The 12,715-nt window shown below is 39.5% G+C and overlaps 1 protein-coding gene across 3 annotated transcripts in view; it reads right to left on the bottom strand.

Annotated features, from left to right (window-relative positions):
* WWP1 (WW domain containing E3 ubiquitin protein ligase 1) overlaps positions 1–12,330 on the bottom strand; it is a 134,241-nt gene extending 121,911 nt beyond the window's left edge. For 2 of the 3 annotated variants that reach the window (XM_058698468.1, XM_058698472.1), the window contains exon 1: positions 12,194–12,330. The gene's annotated coding sequence lies outside the window, so the exon portion shown is untranslated. The remainder of the gene's footprint in view (positions 1–12,193) is intronic. The other variant, XM_058698470.1, reaches the window with a different exon arrangement.
* Positions 12,331–12,715: the final 385 nt, after the last annotated feature.

The raw sequence follows: 12,715 nt of genomic DNA, 5'->3' as shown, positions 1-12,715 counted from the left end.
ACCATCTCCCTCCCTCTCTCTCAAAAATAAAACCTTAAAAAAAAAAAAATGCTGAGCTAAACCCATGCCTTAAACTGAGCATTTTGCTGTATCAACCTGACAGTACTATTCTCTTATCACTTAAAGATTAAGCAACTTCAAGTAGGGTGGTTTCTGGGGCTTTTAAGCTAGTCATTAAAAAATGCTTTTCCTAAAAACTGAAAAAGAACAAGTAATCTAAAAAAGATAATGTGTAAAGCGTAAACATGCTAACAATGAAAGAGGTAAACTGTGGAATCACGGTTAATAAATCACTTCCATGTATTCTGGGAAAAACATCCAGGGCAACATAACATTCCTACTTTTGCAAGGATCAAACTTAATGTAATTATATTATGTACAATCTCATATTTCAAAATGACAAAAAGATTTCCAGAAATAATTGGTTGGTTGTTTCAAAGCACTGTATTTTAATAGTATAATACTTGATTTCCAGACTTTTTTCCTTTGAATGCAAAATTTTTTAACGTTTGATATTCTTCAAATATACAGTATGTGCTACATCTCATGAAAGTTTAGAGCTAAAGCTGAGAGGTGATTAACAGACTTACTCAGGGACACAAAGCTTCTTAATGGCAGTCCCAACCCAGGCCTGCTGATGAGGTTAGTGCTCTTCTGCATTGCACTGATAAGATATTATAACCCAAAGTTAAGTTCACACCAAAACGGTTCCTGATTCTTCTTAATACATTAAAGATTCTAATTTACTAGCATTTAAGTAGCCATGGAAATGTGCTAATGCTTCAATTCCAAAGTGCCAATTTCTAGTGTAAGAAGAGCACACTGAGGTAATGTAATATAAAGAACTACTTATAGAGTAGGACACACCTAAGGTCAAACTTCAACTCTATTTGTATATAATTAACCCCTCTGAGTCTCAGTTTTCTCATCTGTAAAATGAGGATACTAACATGGTTTTGAGAAGCAAAAAGGAAGTATTAATTAACATCCACTCTAGGAAACTAGAACTGTTTGTAGAATCTGGAATACAGAGGATGTGCAATGAGTATTTATTTCCTAACCCTATTCCTTCACCACCACCACTCTAGCCATATTCTCAAGATTCTGAGGCAGAGAAACTCCAATACTGTTCTACCATACTTCCACAACAGTAGAGGATAAGAGGATAAGAAAGGCATTTCAGTCACATGGCCATGCTACAAAATGATACACAGCAAAACCCCCTGAATCTGCAGTAAAGATCAAAATTACATCTAACCACTCAAGAGAAATAATGGTAAATTTTTGTTATAAATACACAATTTCAGGATTTTTAAAGCTACTCAAGTAACTGACACACAATGTTAATTTACTATTACTCTTCCTAAGAATTTTAAAGCAGGCTGCTAAGTATAAACTTCCATCAGATATTCTCACTCTTAGAGAAAAATATCAGAATCTAAAATACACAGAAACTTTCCAAAATGAGAAAATCAACTAAACAGCTAAAACTTTACTCTTAGAATAATGTAAGTCTTCTCATGTTTAAAATACAGTAGAAATACAGGGACACAGTCCTTTATCCACAAATCTAAAACCCAGAAAACTATAAAATCATAAAGCTACTTCATAACTCATTTGGTGTCAAAAACTAAACTGACTTGGACTCATTTAATAGCCAAATCCAACTGGATGTGTGGTCATTCATTATTTTATCCATACTTAAACACTGCTGAAGAAAGTAGAGGCTACTGCCCTATATTTCACTGGGGTTTTACCTAACATAGTGTATGGAGTCCATTACCATTCTAAATTAAATATAAATTCTGAAACCTATCTGTCATCAACAAGGTATTATGAACCCATCCTATTTACTTGTTTCTAAGTGCCAGTTTTAAGTCACACAAGAAAACTATGAATTAGGTATTACTACTACTTTACATATGAATACCTAGTTTACATATGATAATATGAGGGCTTAATCCAAGGTTAATTTGACCAAGATCACTTAGCCAATAACAACCTCGAGTTAAGCATCTGACTCTTCTTGATTTCAGCTCAGGTCCTGGATCCCAGGGTTGGTTGTGGAATCGAGCCCTTTGTCAGCTCTACACCGGAGGTTCTCTTTCCCTCTCTGTCCCTTCACCACAAGCTCTCTCTCAAAATAAATAAAATAAAATAAAATAAAATAAAAAATAAAATAAAATAAAATAAAATAAAATAAAATAAAATAAAATAAAATAAAAAAAGAGGGGAGGCACCTGGGTGGCTCAGTTAGCTAAGCATAGGACTCTAGATCTCGGTTCAGGTCACGATCTCACAGTTCTTGAGTTCAAGTCCCTCATCAAGCTCCGTGCTGATGGCACAGAACCTGCCTGGCATTCTGTCTCTCCTTCTCTGCCCCTCACCTGCTTGTGCCCTCTCTCAAAATAAATAAATAAGCTTAAAAAAAAAAAAGAATTTGGAAAACTCAAATCTAAGTTTGTCTTACTTTAAGGCCTAACCAATTAAATAGCTAACACTTTAAAGGAAAATTAAATCACACAAAAGTTTAAACAAGTTATAATTACCAAAACTTTTAACTTAGAACAATGAAATTCTGGAGTATAATGTACATTTTCCATCCTGGGTATTCACATGTAAATACTGACAATATTATTTCACAGCTCATAGGACAAGAAATGAGTTTATTGTTGTTTTTCTCCCCAAAGCACTGGCCACAAAGTCAGTGCAATCAAACACAAAAACAGTATGTTCCTCAAACAAATGCCAACTAATCCTTTCCACTCAAATTTAGAAAGAATCATGGGTCTGGCATGTTTGTTTTTTTTTTTTACCACAAAATGCACTAACACAATAAAAATATGGTTAATATAAACACAGGTTAAGTTTTTCCAGGAATAGCCCAAACTTAAAGATCTGCTCTTCCATTATCAGATATGGTCACAGGACTGAGGAAGGTTTAAATGAAAAAAATCCAGGCTGTCTCAAACCACTGCCTTAAACAAAAGTTAGAGAAAACAAGCATCAACTTTTTTTTCTTGACGATTTAAAATTAAATCTTTTATCACAACATTTTTCCCAAGTCAACACCCTTAAGCTAAGCAATGGCTTTCCCCACAAGAGACAGATTATAAATTATGGTCTTCATCCAACCTACTTTCTACCCAAATGACCAAATTCTAAAGTAGGCATACTTCAATCTCTCTATTTTGAGTTATTTTCGCTAAATGAAAAGCAATCAGACTATCTGAAAATTACAATATCTAATTTAACTGTTTCATAGGCATTTTTATAGAAGAAATATCTCTAAGTTTATTTGAGAGGGAGGGAGGGAGGGAGGGAGAGAGAACGCACAAGCAGGTGAGAGACAGAGAGAAGGAGAGACAGAATGCCAAGCAGGCTCTGCACCATCAGCATAGAGCCCAGTGCAGGACTTGAACTCAAGAACCATGAGATCATGACCTGAGCTGAAATCAAGAGTCAGACTCTTAACTGACAGAGCTACCCAGGCATCCCAAGAAGAAATACCTTTACTCAAAAGAGTATCTTCTTTTGTAGACGCATGGGGAAGTTTTATTGAACAAGGAAGCCTAATGGATGCTTTTTGCATGGCTACTTCTCCTGCCTACTACTTACATAATCACCCTGTATCAGGTTTCTATAGTTTGTTTGGATCAAGTCATTGGCAATTATCTTAAGCCTCTTTAAACATCTGAAAGGTTCAGATGGTAAGCTCTCTGTTTACATTATACATGTGTTTACTGAACACTGTAGCTTTAAAAACAGTCTCTGAGAACACCAGAACCCCCAAATTACTGATTCAGTCTCTACCAGCAGTTCTAAAACTAATATGTATAAAATCATCTGAGATATTTGTTAGTAATGAAGATTCTTGAACTCCACCGTCAAGGACCATACCATAGTTCTCAAAAAGTATTCAGACATCTTGTTTAACAAATACCCCGGATGACTCTGATGAAGGGGCTGCGCACTGATAAACACTGTTCTATACTGTAATTCATCTATTGATGGTATTAACAATTTCTTGCTCCCAAACTGTGCAGCCAAACCATCACCAGCTGAGAAACTGCCAGCCATGTTGAGTCAGTGTCCTTCTCAGATTCATTCTTAACCTTTTAGCAACTTATTTTTTTAAGTTAAAAGGTAAGATCAGACATACTGCTCTGCTCATGCCAAAACTAATCTGAAACTATCTTTGAGTTGAAATGAGTGGTTCACAGAAAAGTGGATTGTTTGAATTTTGCTTATTAGTAATTGTGAAGAGCAATAAAAATGACTTAAGAGCTGCTTATGTCTCAGGGACCAGCCTTCAGCTTTACAAACATTATCTCAATTAATCCTTACAAAAATCCAGTAACAAAAATATTCACTACATTTTACAGAAGAAACTGAAGCAACAATGCTATTAAAAAGCATTGACAGAAGTCAGTTACACCTGACTTTAAAGCTACAGTTCTTAACACACATGCCAAAATGCCTTTAATTCTTAAACTTTAGAAGTGCCACGATCTAGTTTATTACTTTGGTAAAGTATGTCCTACTTTATACAGAGCAAGTTCATTTAATTCTCCTTCCCACACTAAGCACAAAAAATAGTACAACTTGGCAAGCTGGGGTTAACATATGACTGGAGTATCCTACTTCAAGTCAGGACTCAACAGTTTGCTTCCACCCACCCTATTTAATCATAATTATGGGTATACGAAACAGCTATCAAAAGAACTTTTTTCATTAAATAAAAAAGCTATCACACCTACAATTCTGTTAATGCTAGTACATTTCTGAACTACCCTGAAGAGTCATAGAGAAACACCTTAAGGTAATTCTATCTGTTCCCTTCTTTGTGCTCTACCCTTTCCTATTTATATAAATTGTTTCTCAGTACATTCAATTACCAGACTCCTCCCCACAACAGCCAACATAATATTTTCAGAAATTTGCAGAGATTTATTTACACTAGGATGCAGTTCATTTCTCAGTATACATGAAATGCTTCAAATCTACCTAAATTCTTTAAATGAAATACATTGATTCATTATTCCATCCAGAAACTATACTGTAATAATAATGTAACATTCATCTTCTTCATCCCACTGTTAGCCATAACGTTATACAGTAGATAACGTGAACTATAAAAAAAAGAAAATACCACTGAGACTAAGATAAACTGATAAAGCAATGAAGATAAAGTGAGGAAAAACCCAGCTAAGCACTCAGAGTCTACTTGTTCCTAGAAAGGATAAAAGCATTACTTTCTGTCTTACCATTCCCGAATGAGAGAAAAGTCCCATCCCAGTCTCTATAAGTGTATACTCTCCACTGTAACAACTCCTCTCCAAGGAAGAGTGGCTTATCCTAACCTTTCTCCAAGACACTGCAAACAGAAAATAGTATTTGTGAGGCACCAGGTTGCTCAAGGTTTGTCAAGGCCAGAGTGACTCACCAAGGAGCTCTGCTACTGTTAAGCCTCACATCTAATCATAAGGGCTAAGAGGAGGGCTCTCTGCCCACCATAGCCCACTCTGCACAGTGTGCTGACTAGGACATTTGTCTTATCCAATTTGGGAGACTTGGGTAAATCACTGCTTCGGAGCAGCCTGGGCTCTGGGTTCTGCACTTTTTTAGACACCACTGCCCTCAAGTAGAGCAAGTCAATTCTGCTCCATTATGGGTGAAACCCCAGAGTTCCAAAATTTTCTTTTCTACCCAAGGATATTGCCAGCTATTTCCATTTGTATAATAAGCCAAATATGCTATTGTTTTTGCATTTCAGACTCCCATTTTCCCACTGACAGGCCTAGTACTAGGCAGCCTAAGTCTCAGTTTCATAAACAGTTTTCCAGAAGCCCCATTTTGGTGTAATACAGCTGTCTGGTACAATCCTGGGATTCACATACTTGTCTCATCTCTTTCCCTTGAATCTGGGCTGGACCCGTGAATTGTTTTAATCAACAGAGGTGGCAGAAATGATGCTATGCTCATCTCAAGCCTATGCCTTAAGAAGGCCTGGTTGCTTCTTCTTTTGCACTTGTTGTGAGTCCTAAGCCACCATGTAAGGCCAGCAAAACTGCTGGAAAGGCCGTGGGCGGGGAGGCGGGGGGGGGGGGGGGGGGGGGGAATTGACACTATGAGAAACATGAAGAAAAAGAGAGTAAGAGAAAAAAAGAGAGAAGACCAGCTCCCAGCTGAACTGCCAGCTGAATGCAGCCTTTAGAGTGGCCATCAGCAAAACTCAAAATCCTCAAATAAGTCCAGTGCAGGATAGTAAAACAGTAAGCAAATAAGATGGTTGTTCTGGGGCACCTGGGTGGCTCAGTCCATTGAGCATCCGATTTCAGGTCAGGTCATGATCTCGCAGTTTGTGAGTTCGAGCCCCGCGTCGGGCTCTGTGCTGACAGCTCAGAGCCTAGAGCCTGCTTTGGATTCTGTGTCTCCCTCTCTCTCTGCCCCTCTCCTGCTCATGCTCTGTCTCTGTCTCCAAAATAAATAAAACATTTAAAAAAAAATTTTTTAAAAAAGGTGGTTGTTTTAAGTCACTTAGTTTTAGGATTGTCACACAGCAATAAATGACCAAAACGATGTTTACCTGGTTCCTTGTGTTTTTTTAATTTTTTTTTTTTTTACTGTTTATTTTTGAGAGAGAGAGACAGCATGAGTGGGAGAGGGGCAGAGAGAGAGAGAGAGAGAGAGAGAGAGAGAGACACCCAGAATATGAAGCAGGCTCCAGGCTCTGAGCTGTCAGCACAGAGCCCGATATGGGGCTCGAACTTACGAGCTATGAGATCATGACCTGAGCCAAAGTCAGACACTCAACCGACTGAGCCACCCAGGAGCCCCTGGTTCCTTGTGTTTTTACCTAATTTGTTCAAAACTCAGAGATAAGGAGAGAGATGAAATTAATTATAGTCCCAAACATCCACACAACCATGTAAGATAAAGTGTTATGCCTTTCTTAATGTTAGTGAGTCTACTAAACTCTGAGTTCCAAGAGTACAGGCTTCATGTTTTTCCTCTCAGCACTGTACCCCAGCACCCAGCACAATACCTGGCATGTAATAGTTAAATAGGCTGTATTATGAACAAACAATAGGTTTAGGGAATGTCAAGACAAATGTTAGTTTTCCTTCTAACTTAGGAATTATCTGGCATATGGTTTCACATAATATATTCCAAAAGTTGCTTAATCATGTGAATCTGAAGTGTATACAAGAGCTTTAATGGCAAATCTTTTTTTAATGATAAAGCTTTTTATGTAATAGTAAAAATCACGAAACATCATGACACTTTTGGAAATCACGTCTTGATTTATATGCTCCAAAAATACAAATTTTCAGAAACTGGGCTTTTATAAAGGAAGAACAAACTTCATCTGTAAAAACAGCTGAATTAAAATCAAATTTTCAGGGGCGCCTGGGTGGCTCAGCTGGCTAAGCATGTGACTTCAGCTCAGGTCATGGTCTCGCAGTTCATGATCTTGTGGTTCATGTGTTCGAGCCCCACATCAGGTTAGCTCAAGCCCCGCTTCAGGTGAGCCCTGCTTCTCTCTCTATGCCAGTCTTGGGATTTTCTCTCTCTGCCCCTCACTCATTTGCGCCCTCCCTCAAAAAAAAAAAAAAAAAAAAAAAAAGACAGAGAAAAAAATCAAATTTTCAGAAAGAAATTAATATTTATATTTCACCAATGTACTTTTTCAAAAAAAAAAAAATCAACTTTAGCTCTTTTCTTGACAGGTTAACTATTTTGTGATGAATACTTACAAATTTCAAAATTACCCAACAACAGCCACTGCTATGAGGTTACCATTTTAACACAAAGGAAGTAGACAAGTTCACATGTACATAGTACAAAAGTTTAACACAGATTCCAAACATAAATTCTAACTCCTCACATATAGCCTTCAGCTAAATTTTCATTGTAGATGAAGAGTTAGTGCAAAAAAAAAAAAAAAAAAAAAAAAAAAATTGCTGACCTAGGAACAAAAATATGAGTTTTAGCTCTAGTTCTAATTTTAGCTACCTACAAGCCATACACTTGAAAAAATGTTTTAACTTCTTTGAGCATCAATGTATTCATCTAAAAAGCAATAATTATCTCCTGACACATCTACTGCTCAGCTGTCATGAGAATCAAATGATAGTCTATATAGCCATTATGGAAAAATGTCAAATGCTATACAAATGTAAGATATGATACTCTTCTTAATGCCAGCAGAGAAGAAAAATCATCTATGTATGTGCTTTTGCTAGACATTTTTCCTCCATTAAGTATTAGCAACTACTTCCTTCAACACCACTAAAAAGGCCAATTTATTTTTCCACTACTTGTTATTACATCATATTTTTATAGAAATGGTAAAAAAGACCCCAGTCTTTCTAATAATTATGGAATCAAAGTTTCTAGAGCTATGCAAGACACTAAATAATAACTTGTTCAGGTTCCCTTCCAGGAAGATAATCTTATAGGTGGAGAAAAGTCAATTATTTACTAATCAAATTATGCTTTAACCATACTAGGAAGAGTTAGCAACTTAATCAAATGAAAAAATGCACTGATTAGGACCCCACACTTCTTTTGTAAAGTTTCTATTTTCACTTGATACGGCTTCATGAATGAAGTAAAATGAGTATTCTTAAGTAAGGCATACCTGAATACAGAAGACAGAATAAAGATAAAAGTTCTTAAGGTTTCTTATTTCAGTTACCTTCCCCTACCCACAAACCCAAACTGAGATACAAAGGAAATTAAAAAGTAAATGACTGGTCTGATATTGCTATCTGCTGCTCTCCATACACCCCATTCATTCTGTCTCACTAGCTCTCAAGCACATGGAAAACAAGAAGGGTACAGACAGTTCAATGAAAATCAAAGACCCAAGAATCACAGAAGGTTAAAAACCAGAAGGAACCTCCAGGATCATTTAGTCTTACTGATGAGGTCACTTAAAGGCAGTAACTATATGCAACTAATGCTAAATCATACATCTAACAAGAAAGAAAACCATCAGTGTCAATCAGCTGCTGATTCCACTTTATACTAACTGAAACACTTAGGGCAAATCATTTAACCCCTTGGGTTAATTTGTCGTTATAGAATAGCAAATAACACAGCATAGTCAAAATTCTTTGTAAGCCATAAACCACAACACAAATGTAAAGAGATATATACATAAGTGTATATGAGGTAAGTCTCTATAGTAAGGGTTATCAGTAAATGAAAGAATTTGAAGATTCAATGGTTTTAAAAGCCGCAGTTAATTCTGAGAGTTGCTCCTAGCCCAACCCATTGACCCACAGGTTCCATGGATAAGCTTCAGGTGAGTTCAGGTTCATGGACTTCTCTAAAATTACATTCACAGGGGCACCTGAGTGGCTCAGTCGGTTAAGCGTCCGACTTCGGCTCAGGTCATGATCTCACGGTCTATGAGTTCAAGCCCTGCGTCGGGCTCTGTGCTGACAGCTCGGAGCCTGGAGCTTGTTTCAGATTCTGTGTCTCCCTCTTTCTCTGACCCTCCCCTGTTCATGTTCTCTCCCTCTCTGTCTCAAAAATAAATAAATGTTAAAAAAAATAAATAAATAATTTAAAAAATAAATAAAATTACATTCACAAAGCACAGGTGTATATGGAAGTTTTCCAGGCCAGATTTTTTTAGTTTAACCAAGGATTAGTAATTATCAAAAGGTTGAGAACTGCTGTAAAGTAACATACGTTTGCCAAAGATAAAGCTTCCAAAGATGTTGCTCAAAATGGTATTTTCCCAACCTAGATCAGAATCTTAGTTATTTTTACTTTCTTCATTTCTCTCTCATCATCAAATTCTGTCCATTCAACTTCCTTCCTCCTTTCCATTACTATTATGACAGCCATAGTTCATACCCCTATTATTTATGACCACAGCAATTAAGAGGTCTTTCTCCCTCCAGATATCTACCTCAATTCACACTACACATTGCTGCCAAATTCATCCTCTAAAAACAAAAGTTTAATCATTTCATTCACAACTCAAAAATCATCTGTTAAACCCCCAATGCCTACTAAATCCAAGGTCATCAGCCTTGCATTAAAAGCAATCATAAACTGGTTCAAACTTTTACTTCAATTTTTATCACCCTTTACGTTAGCACAAATACTTTATGTTCCATCCAAATAGAATTACTTGCCTCTCCCCAAATATATGAACTCTGTGCTCTTTTCTCTCAGTCCCTTCTCTCTGCTTGGATTACCTTTCTCAGCTTATCTTTTTTTTTTAATTTTTTTTTTTTAACATTTATTTATTTTTGAGACAGAGAGAGACAGAGCATGAACGGGGGAGGGTCAGAGAGAGAGACACAGAATCCGAAACAGGCTCCAGGCTCTGAGCTGTCAGCACAGAGCCAGACGCGGGGCTCGAACTCACGGACCGAGAGATCATGACCTGAGCCGAAGTCGGACGCTTATCCGACCGAGCCACCCAGGCGCCCCTCTCAGCTTATCAAAAGTCATAATCATCCTTCAAAACAAAGACTTCAGAAGCCTGAAGGCTCTATGAATTAACACCTCTCACCCCACCTTGCTAAATATGATGTGAGCTCTACCCCCTCCCAATCTGAATTCCATATGAAATTTAGCTATGTATTAAAAGACACATGGAGCATTTGTGTATAGTCCTACCTGCCTAACTAGTCTGTGAAGGCAGAAACTGCTATAATTCGCACCTTTACATTCCCCCTAATACCTCACACAGTCATGCAGTAGATGCAAGGAAGTAAAAGAAATTTCAGCCTTCATGGGGTAAACAGCAAAAATTACTATCTCTTTGCAGGCAGAGAACTTACTTGCGACATCCTTTATCACACCAGGCTTCCAAAAAACATAACCTTTTTTAAGTCCTGGTGTTGGATGTCTTATAAACAGTTTTGCATTTTACGGAAAGGACTACTTGAAAACATTAATAAGCTACATATCAAGTAACTATTCCACATACTTTACACTTCTCAATTTGAGTAGCTCCCAACACTTGGTCACTAAGGTTTCACTTAAAAAATATATTAACTATTTACGAAAAGTGATAATTTCCAATCACAGCTACGTACCTACTTAATGGCTAAAAACAAGTCACAAATAAAAGAATGCCTTTGTTTTTTAAAAGGTGCATTTTGCTTGTATAATACAGAGACTTAGGTAAAGTGGATTTATACATCAGGATGAATTCTTGCAGAAATCCGCAAACATTGCACACCAGGCACTTCAGGTAAAAAACCAAAGGGGGATAAAAGATAACTTTGTACATTATTCTTTTCCACTATTACCAATAGCTTTTTAAAGCAGAAACTCAAATCTTCTTGCACATTAGCCTACAAAAAAAGATAAAAATTTGCCAAGCAGAAAAAGAAAGCCATATCAAGCCCCTGGGAAATATTTTAACCTGGAAAGTAAAAATGTCAAAATAATAGATACTTGTCTTTGGTAAGGAAGGTTTCATATAATTATGGGAGCATTGGACGCTCAGCTCTAAACGATGGAGTAAAGAGAAGACTGATCATTTAAGGGCTGTAAAAGCAATGGGCAAACTACAAAATTTAAAAAAAAAAAAAAAATCAAAGATGAAAGACGGTCCAAGTCACAGATAAGGACTACTAAAAACTGCAAGGTCACTGGGATCTACCGGGTCACAAAGGTGGAGGTGGGGGTTGTGTTGGGGGGGGGGGGTACTGCAGAGTCAGTGAAGAACCCGGAGTGATTTAAACAAAACAAAACAAAACAAAACAAAACACGTCATTAAAAGACGTTCGAAGCCTGGGAGTCCTTGGTTTGGGACGGCAGAATTGCGGTGAAAGTCAGGGCACGGGCAGTAAGTCCATACACTGGTGTTTTTCGGAGAGGTGTTAAGCAAAGGAAAAGAAGGTAGAACGCTGAGAAGGCTAAGGAAGCTTGAGAAGCGCGGCTGCAGAGTCACGGAAACACTTCGCTCCAGTATCATTAGCTTGGGCCTGTGCCAAGGCCAACTAGGGGCAAGACCCGTGACCCCACCCCAGAAAACTCCCGGCCCCTGGGCTGGAGAAGGCAGCCAGGGCGGCGCGGACCGTCCCCGACGGCCCCTCAGAGGGTCCCGCCCCGGGGCTGCCAGTGCCGGGCTACCGGCACCGCCGAGAAGGCTCTGGGCCCGCGCCCCCGCCCTGCCCGCACCCCCAGTCCCCTGCCGAAGCGTCCTTACCCGGCGCGAAGCTGTCGGCTCCCGGCGGTCGGGCGGCCAAAGCAGCGGCGCCTCCTCCAGCGGCGGGCGCCCTCACCCTTCCGCACCCAAGATCGCCATCTCGCAGCAGGCGCGGCGGCGGCGGCGGCAACAGCCACCCAGGCGTCGGCCCCGGCAGCCCAGGCCGCCTGCAGCCACTGGGAACCCGCTCACCGCGCTCGCCGACACCCGACCCTCCCCCCACCCCCACCCCGGCCACGCGCCACCCCCAGCAGACCCCACACCTCCCTCCTCAAGAGCGCGCCGCGTGCTCGCGTCGCCGGCGCCGCGCCGCGAGCGCGCGCCTCCCCGCCAGCCCCGCACAGCGCGCTGCGCCGCGGCCGCCTAAAACCTCCAACTCCGGACGCGGAATCCGGCTTCCCGCGAGCATGCGCAGCGAGGGCGCCCTGATGATGCTTTTGGAAAACTCCGCTCCTCCGGGTCTTTGGAGCGGTCGAGAAGAGGTAGAGGGCCAGCCAATGGGAGAGGGGGGCGGGGCCCGAA

Source organism: Neofelis nebulosa, chromosome 14 (genome assembly GCF_028018385.1).
Source record: "Neofelis nebulosa isolate mNeoNeb1 chromosome 14, mNeoNeb1.pri, whole genome shotgun sequence".
Taxonomy (NCBI): Eukaryota; Metazoa; Chordata; class Mammalia; order Carnivora; family Felidae; genus Neofelis; species Neofelis nebulosa.
This window is presented reverse-complemented; position numbering and strand designations above follow the sequence as displayed.